Source organism: Cebus imitator, unplaced genomic scaffold (assembly GCF_001604975.1).
Source record: "Cebus imitator isolate Cc_AM_T3 unplaced genomic scaffold, Cebus_imitator-1.0 Scaffold0, whole genome shotgun sequence".
In the NCBI taxonomy this organism is placed as follows: domain Eukaryota; kingdom Metazoa; phylum Chordata; class Mammalia; order Primates; family Cebidae; genus Cebus; species Cebus imitator.
Window position 1 is genome coordinate 11,745,911 of NW_016107315.1, and position 7,653 is coordinate 11,753,563.

At 34.2% G+C, this 7,653-nt stretch overlaps 1 protein-coding gene across 29 annotated transcripts in view; it reads right to left on the reverse strand.

Annotated features, from left to right (window-relative positions):
• The window catches only part of DLG1 (discs large MAGUK scaffold protein 1), a 299,333-nt gene that overhangs the window by 51,040 nt on the left and 240,640 nt on the right, over positions 1–7,653 (reverse strand). The window lies entirely within an intron of this gene.

Here is a 7,653-nt window from a genome sequence, read left to right on the forward strand (position 1 = left end):
AGAAATAAATTTATAGATTTTCAAATAATAAGTTATTTGACGATAATGTGTTAAATACACAAACTGTCCTCTAATTGATTAAATGTGGTTAGAACCTTAATACAGTAATATGCATAAAATGTTGTCCAACACACAAATATCAAAAACAATTATTAATAACCTAAATGTACCATAAATTACAATTGGCTGGGCTAGAATTTTTTTATGTGCTCTTTTAAAGTTTATACCACATTTAATCAATTAAATGACAATTTCCAAGCAGCAGACAGCAACAATCTTATATTACTGTTGAATTTAAGTGTAAATTTTAAAATCAGGATTTATTCTAATTTTTATATTAAAAGAAATCTATAATAATAATTAATACACTAGATGCTTTAATTATTGGCTTTTTCCCCTTGAGACAATCAGTTCATTTTACATACTTAGATACAGAGCTTGTGCAGGGTCAACATTAAAGGGAAAAATATGCCTTAACAACTGATAAATGAAATTTATTTTAACTCATTTTATAATTTATAAATTGTCAAAATTCAAGAAACAAAAGCAGTCTGAAGAGACATTCATGAATATTTTCATTTAAAATACTTTTTATACAAAAATATGATTTTGAAGATGGACTATTTTAAACTATATATTTAAAACTATTAAGTCTATTAATAACCTGTTAACAAAAGTTTAAGCACTTTTTCAAAAATATTGCAGTAACATGGTTATAAACATGTTTTTTTTTTAACCCCCTATGTATAACAAACAAATTGCAGACAATTAGGTCATATCAAATCTGAGTTTCTTATAAAGCCTGTCTTGTAACAAACAACTTCCCTGGGAGTTTGTATAGGTTAAGATGACAGAGTAAGAGTAAGCATGATTACTGCTGAGTTACTCTTACTTTTACCATAATCCTCAAGTTTGTTTTATGGATAATAAGCTCAACTGAAGCAACAATTCATCAAAAAGCTTAGAAACATTTAAAATTCCACATTAATAGCTAATAAAATACTATCCTTTCAAAAATATAATAAAACAGAATAAAAACACAAATAGCCTTAATAGTGGAATGTATCCATTGTAATTCAATAATTATCAATCCATGGCAACTTGTCTTTAGTATGTGTAGACATAGTTAAACTACAGATTGATGGAGATGTTAATAAAAATACGTAAGTACATCATAAGTTTAGAAAAACTAGGACCACTGGGTTTTTGCTTAATCTCTTCTATTTCAGCCTTGGATCTGCTTTGTTGGATATGAGTAACTCTGGTTCTCAAGATAGTGGTGATAGCAGAATAAAAGTATCACATAATGACTTACTTGTTTTATCCAATATTACATTAGCAACAGTGAATTATACCACCAACACTACCACTATGATATCATGTTTTGATCACTGTAAACAGTTAACTATTTCATGTAGTTTTTTATCCTTAGGCTATGGCTAGAGATATACAGTTGAATTATTTTTTTCTTATTTTTAAAGACAGGGTCCTGCTCTGTTGCCCAGACTGGACTGCAGTGGCACAATCATAGTTCACTGCAGCCTTGAGCTCCTGGGCTCAAGCAATCCCGCCTCAGCCTTCCAAGTAGCTGAGACCACAGTGCGCACTAACATGCCTGGCTAATTTTTAAAGAATATTTTTGGTACAGATGACATCTTGCTATGTTGTCCAGACTAGTCTCAAACTCCTGGCCTCAAGCAATCCTCTGGCTATGGCCTCTCACAGCCCTGGGGTCACAGATGTGAGCCACTGTAACGTGGCCAATTACCATTTTAAAATTACTTGGAATAGTTCCTCCCTAAGTATTACTGTTGCCAAGTGGATACACATTTAGATTCGTTTGTACTCTATTTTCAACTTCAATTTGCCTTTAAAATTTTTCAATGATTTTATAAGTAGGTAAAATAACTCCACAGTCAAATCTATAAAACACAGATATTTAAAAAGTCCAGCTTCTATCCCTTTTTCTCATCCTATTCTGTCCTGATCCTTATATGTAAACATTAAAAGAAAGGCTTATTTTTCCATTTTTAACAATATAAAGATATACACAAACATGCAAATATATTTATTCTCTATTTTTATATCTGTATATATATGTATATATATACACACAAACAGACACACGTCTTTTCTTTTCTTTTTTGAGACAGAGTCTTGCTCTGTTGCCAGGCTGGAGTATAGCGGTGTGATCTCAGCTCACTGCAATCTGCGCCTCCTGGGTTCAAGTGATTCTCCTGGACTACTGGCGCACGCCACCATGCCCAGCTAATTTTTGTATTTTTAGTAGAGATGAGGTTTCACCATGTTGGCCAGGATGGTCTTGAACTCCTGATCTTGTGGTCTGCCTGCCTCAGCCTCCTAAAGTGCTGGGATTACAGATGTGTGCCACTGCGCCTGGCCAACATTTCTCTCCTTTCTTAAAGCAGTAGAATACATATTTCTCTGCTTTGCTTTTTTTACTTAACAGTAAGTATATCCAGAATACCACTGCACAATAATACATACAGATGTCATCCATGCTTTTTTTTCTTTTTCTTTTTTTTTTTTTTTTACAGCTGTATGTAGTCCTTTGTTTTTAACCTTTACTTCTTTGTCATAGGTATGATTCATATATATTGCATAGGGTTAAATTATGCTTTATTAGGAAGCCTAGAAATAGTATGCTTTGATGAGCTAACATTTGAAATGATTCAAATTGTTTAATCTCAGTTCTATTCTTACTATCCTGTCTTATTTATTCAAGCTTTTAACATAAATAAACCAGTGACAGATTATATTTTTCAAAGATGCCCACATCCCACATGCTCTTGTACACTGTGACCTTGCCATTTCCTCATCAAGAGTAGAATCTAATTTCCCTCTCCTTGAATTTGGGTTAGTGCTTTGAGTCATTTGTATACCAGAAAATGTGAAGTAATCCTGTGTGACTTTCAAAGTCAAATTAGAAGAGTCTATGAAGCTTCCGTAACACTTCTGTAATGCTTGTTCAGATACCATGTAACAAGACTAACTACTCTAAAACCACCCTACTGCAGAGGTCACATGATGGTGCTCTGAGCCCAAACTTCCAGCCAGCACCACCAAAGCATAAGGCAAAGGGAGCAAAGCCAAACTGGGCCCTCCAAAGTAGCTCATTCACCACCTAAGTCCCACTAAGTGGCCTCAGTTGATGCCAGAAGGAAAACAAGAACCATCTCGCCAAAATCCTGCCTGAATTCCTAACCTACAAAATCTATTAAAAGGGTGTTATAATCTGTTAAGCTTGAGGTAGTATCTTATGAAGCAATAAACTGGAGCACAGTCTCACTATATGGTTTATTTGTTCTTTTAAGTGTGTGTACATAAAAATTCAGACACATTTGTCCTTTTGTTCTAATGTCAAACTTTTGGTTGGCTTTTGTCTTTTGGTCTCCTCCTACAAGCAATCATCCCAGATCTGATTGGAAATATTATCCTTTTATATCCAATTAAAAACTTTAAAGCAATCAGGAAGCTTATTCTGTTTTCATATTATCTTCAAATTCTGCCCCCATTTTCTAATAACTGTACCTTATCAAAATTGTCAGACCACATAGCCTTTTCATATTATACACTCTCTTCCTTATAATCATCTTCATTAATGCTAACACTAGTCCTTATGTCAGTATCACTCCTCCTATTTATTTTGGATGTCTGAAGTTTGTTCTTTCTCCCCAGGAAGTGTTTATACAAACATTATCACTCTAATTCTTTGTCGATACATTTGATTCTAGTCTTTATATGTGAAAGTCTGTTTGATTCAGTTTCTTTCTTTGATTCTTTGAATATGTTCACTCCACTGTCTTCTATAAATTGAGAACAACCGAATTTTCTTTAGTTTTTTTTTGTTGGGGAGGGGGAGTGGAATTCCAGAGATTTTTTTTTCCCGTCAAATTCTAATAATTTTATTATGGCATTTTGCTCTGTAGTTTGAAACAACTTTTTAAAATTTTAGAACAGATTTCATTTATGTATTTTTCTAGCATTATTTTGGATTTCTTCCTAGGAGACTCCCATTATGTGCATGTTGAATATTCTTTGCCTACCTTAATCTTTTGTTTCTTTCTTCTAATTTTTTTTTAAAGACTAAAGCAGTCACAAACTGTTTTTCCTGAACCATCTGACAAGCAATTTGCCTTCTTGATGTCTCATCACCTCTAAATACTTCAGTATTTCCTACAGATATTTTCCTATATAACTACAAAACCATCAAAATCAAAGAAACATTAATACATTACTACCATCTAATGCTCAGATCCCAATGAAGAGTCACCAATAATGTTCTTTATAGAAAAAGGATGCAATTCAAAATCATTTGTTGCATTTAGTTGTCATATCTTTTTAGTCTCTTTGAGTCACAGCAGTTTCTCAGTCTTTCCTTGACTTTGTGATCTTAATACTGTTAGAGATCACAAGTCAATTGTTTTGTAGAACATCTCAATTTGGGTTTGCCTTAAGTTTCCATACAATTAAATTGAGGTTATCCAACTATGGCAGGAATATCACAGACATTATGTTCTCCCCAATACACCTGTATCAGGTGGTACACAATTTTGATTTGTCCCACACCAACGTTATTAACCTTAATCACTTGATTAAAGTGGTGTCTGCCAGGTTTCTCCACTGTAAAGTTACTTTCCCCTTTTGCAAATAAGTTACTCAAACTATTTACAATTCTCCATTCTCATCAAACTTTCAATTAATTCATTTACTTATATTAGTAAAAACTCATTTCCTACTTTATTCAGTGGGTTATAATCAGCCATTATTATCACCAATTAAATGCTGAAATTGTTCCTGATTTGGCCAGTAAGAGTCCCTTAAAGTTAGATTCTGTGTCCATTTGCCGTGTCTCCATCATTCCTTGAGTACTTTCTTGCTTTCTGGCAGAGGATATTACAGAGCAATCTAGCATTTTCTTTGCCTGACTCCTGGGGAATCTGCCATTTGACAAAAAAGCCTTAGTAATTTCAGTGGGGAAAAATATTTGCAAGGCAAGATCTGGATGCTAGGTTCTCATTGCTATTGGGGTGGCACTAGGCTCACGCCCTCTCCATGGGCAGAACCAGGGAAAATAACATACACACAGATATATACACACTGATATACATATTTATGTTTACGTCTATATCAATGGAAAACCACCCCTTCAAACCAATTTCTTCAATTCTAATCCAGCATTATAGGATTCAAATTTAAGTTTTCTTCCTTTCCATATCTGTAACTCTCTTCTCAATAGTGAAAATTATGAATAAGAATAACCTAACATATATATTAATTTTGTCAAGCTCAATTTGATCAACCATCCACTTCCCTGAGTGGGTGCTGAGCATTTCCATATGTGCTTTAATCACCAGGCCTCAGGATCTGGCTCCTGAAACCAAGGCATTACCCTGCATGGAAGCCATCCTCATGGGTAAGTCCAACAGGCCACCAAAGCTCTCCTAAACCTCACCAGCCCTGAGGTGTACATTAAACTATTTTGCTCTGCTCTACCTAATGGCTTTAGGACCAAATTGATCAAGTTGTAGAAAGATAATAGCTACTTTTGCTTTACAATTTTTTCTTCTTTTTCACCTTCTTGCTTTAAGGAAATAGCATGTCTCTTCTAGTTAAATTTAGTCTTTAAAACAATGTCTTTATTTCTAATAATTTTCTGAGTTCTAACAATTTATTGATGTTGTTCTTCCACATATTCTACCATTTTTCTTTAACTTGTTTTGAAATATTAATTTTAGTTTATATTAGTTTCATAAACTATGTCTTTCTGGTAGTTTTAGTCTGTGGAAATATTACTCTAATCCTTATTTTCACTTTTCAAATAGGTTTCCACGGGATTTAATCATGATCTTTTCCTATTGCTCATTTTTATATGAAATTAGTTTTCCCCAACTTTTACACAGAAGTTACGAGTCAAGATAGGTTTTCTAACTTCACAGCTCTAGACCTCTCTATTTTGTTGTTTCTTTCATGTGTTTAAAGACATGATCTCGAACTGTGAGATTTCCTGAAGCTACTCACCCTCGCAAATCTGGTCCTTCTATTTTGAAACTTTGGCCCTATTATCCCTATCCTATTCTATTTGGGTTTTATTCCCAGCAGTTCTTCCATAGTGTGGGGTTTTAAACGGAAAGGGAGTTTGAGCTGGTGAACTGTGTCACAGGGCACAGACTGCTCTAGCAGTCTGCTCATTTCTTACTGTAGATTCCTTGCACTCAACACGCAGGAATCTACAGCTATACAAAAACTCTTATGGTTCACCTGGTGTTCTCAAATTGTCCCACTGCATTTTCTCGTGAGTACTGGTTAGCACTGGGCTTCTCCTGTTGTGTCCCCTTGCATAGATGCTGATATCAGATGGTCTTGTAGCTGATACCTTGTTTACATCAGCTTATATTTGGGGTACATAGGATATCTTTCATTTTTTCATCTAGTTTTATTGTACATTTAAAAAAATTTTGGTTTTGCTTTCCTAATTTTTTTTTTTTTGAGGGAGAGGAGTTCTAGGCAATTCAGCTTTAAATCTACTATCTCTTTTTGTATTTTCCATTAGTCTCACTGGTTTATATTTCTATGAAGTTACTTCCTAAAAAACAACTAGGAAGTGATGACTTTCCAACGTTTATTATCTTTGTTTTTTAATATTTTACTATTTTAAATATAATTCATGTGTACACTTGTATAATTTTACTTTTAATAAAGGCTATGTTTTAGTTTGCAAAATTTCTGAAAATTTAACTGGCTCTCCCAAGCCTAGTTTCCCTTCACTTTTTGTTTGTTTGTTAATTCCTTACTGCCTTAACAGCTCTGCAATGCTTTTTAAATAAGAGGTTCGTTACATTTCATGTAGCATTATTAGTTTTTAGCAATTTTGCTGATCTGATAATAGAAGTCCTAGTAATTTAAAATAGTCTACATTTTAGAAATTTAAAAACTTTCTGTAAAAAAGAGCACAGTAGTTTTTAGAGTGACACAGAAAAATATTCTTTCTTAATAACTAAGTTACTACAAAGCAGTTAACATAGTCTCAGATATTAAACATTTAAGATACTGAAGAGCTAAGTCAATTTCCAATAATTTCTTAAATTTGTGATTTACACTGTTCACTGTATTCAGATCTTCATCTTTATAGTCTTTGCTTCGCCTTTTTTTCCCTCCCAAGCCGGTCTCACTCTTTTGCTCAGGCTGGAGAGCAGTGGTGCGATTTTGGCTTACTGCAGCCTCTACTTCCCTAGTTCAAGTGGTTCTTGTGCCTCAGCCTCCCCAGCAGCTGGGACTACAGACATGTACCACCACACCCAGCTAATTTTCTTTTGTATTTTCATAAGACAGAGTTTCATCATGTTGGCCAGGTGGTCTTGAACTCCTGGTTTCAAGGGAACTGCCCACCTTGGCCTCCCAAAGTGCCGGGATTACAGGCATGAGCCATTGTGCCTGGCCTTACTCTTAACAATTCCTCATAGCCACCTTTCTATATGTTCAAAACATACTTCGACATTGTCCTCAAAGTTGCTTTTCCTTTAAACCTTCTACTTCATTTACCTAGTTAAGATTCCTACCTTTTCCTTTTGTTTCAAATCAATTGATACCTTTAGTCCTATCAATCTCCCCCGACCTTTTTTTTTTTTTTTT